Source organism: Octopus bimaculoides, chromosome 2 (genome assembly GCF_001194135.2).
Source record: "Octopus bimaculoides isolate UCB-OBI-ISO-001 chromosome 2, ASM119413v2, whole genome shotgun sequence".
Lineage (NCBI taxonomy): Eukaryota > Metazoa > Mollusca > Cephalopoda > Octopoda > Octopodidae > Octopus > Octopus bimaculoides.
In genome coordinates this window covers 66,386,247-66,387,565 of record NC_068982.1, presented here as the reverse complement: position 1 = coordinate 66,387,565, position 1,319 = coordinate 66,386,247, and the positions used below count along the sequence as shown (strand labels likewise).

The 1,319-nt window shown below is 36.7% G+C and overlaps 1 protein-coding gene across 1 annotated transcript in view; it reads right to left on the bottom strand.

Annotated features, from left to right (window-relative positions):
• The window catches only part of LOC106870394 (actin, adductor muscle), a 4,479-nt gene that overhangs the window by 1,971 nt on the left and 1,189 nt on the right, over positions 1-1,319 (bottom strand). The gene's annotated exons all lie outside the window — the stretch shown is intronic.

The window sequence follows — 1,319 nt, the reverse complement described above, 5'->3', positions numbered from 1 at the left end:
TATCTCGTTGTCGTCGAGCAGCGATCTACGGCTAAACGAAATATCTCGTTGTCGTCGAGCAGCGATCTACGGCTAAACGAAATATCTCGTTGTCGTCGAGCAGCGATCTACGGCTAAACGAAATATCTCGTTGTCGTCGAACAGCGATCTACGGCTAAACGAAATATCTCGTTGTCGTCGAGCAGCGATCGATGGCTAAACGAAATATCTCGTTGTCGAGCAGCGATCGAAGACGGCTGAACGAATTATCTCTTTGTCGTTGAGCAGCGATCGAAGACGGCTGAACGAAATATCTCTTTGTCGTTGAGCAGCGATCGAATACATCAAACAACAATCTGTGGCCAAAGGAAATATCTAACAGACGTCGAATAGCGGTCACTGGCAAAACGAAATATCTCGGTGACGTCAAGCAAACAATGGGACATGAGAGAAACCTATGAAAATGAAGTAATTAGTAGTTCGGTTTGCGTTCTATATTAAATATTACAACTTAAGCCGGGTTTCCCTTCCAAGTAAGCTGCCGTTAAGCTGGAGACACCTAAACCCAACATGACTGAGCAAGCTTTTGGCCTCTCTGTACTGATAAAAATTAAATATTGCATCCTGAAAGCAGTAGATAGGTTTAATCGAAGAAATTAATCCTTGTAATAGTGTTACAATAAACCCCTCTAAACTTAGAAGCGAATGTAAACCCAACTCTTAAAAGCAAAAAAAAAAAAAAGTTAAATTAGTAAACAATTCTAATCTGTGAATATGAAATTAAAATCAAAATTAGATTTAAATTATTTTTAATTCTTGAATAAATCGATTCCTGTTCTTATAAATAAAAAAGAAATCACTTAAAAATTAATGATAGAATACACTAAGTTTCTAGTAAGGCACTATGCGAGGTGTGATATAGAGGAGGGGGGTTGCTAAAAAGATTCATATCCTTATATGCCGAAAAAGTTAGAAGACGGAGGAGGCGTGATTAGACCAAACATCAGAGGATGTAATCGGAGCCAATCACTTCGCATTGAAGTCAGCGTTATCTTTCCTCGTGTCTGAACATCAGGATATTGGTATGATGACTGGGAGTGGAAGGCATGTTTTACCATTTAAGGGCAAAGTACAAGGCACAGACATAAAAGCCGGCCTCGTGGGATTAAAAATAAGTATTAGTAAAAAAAAGAAAAAAGACGCAAGGTCTTTTAATTTTTCTTTTTGTAGGTTATACAAAAGATTGCTAATTTATAAACTATTCTTAATATAAATCTTTAGGAAGTGTGTGTAATATATATATATATATATATATACACACACACAAAAAAAAAAAAAAA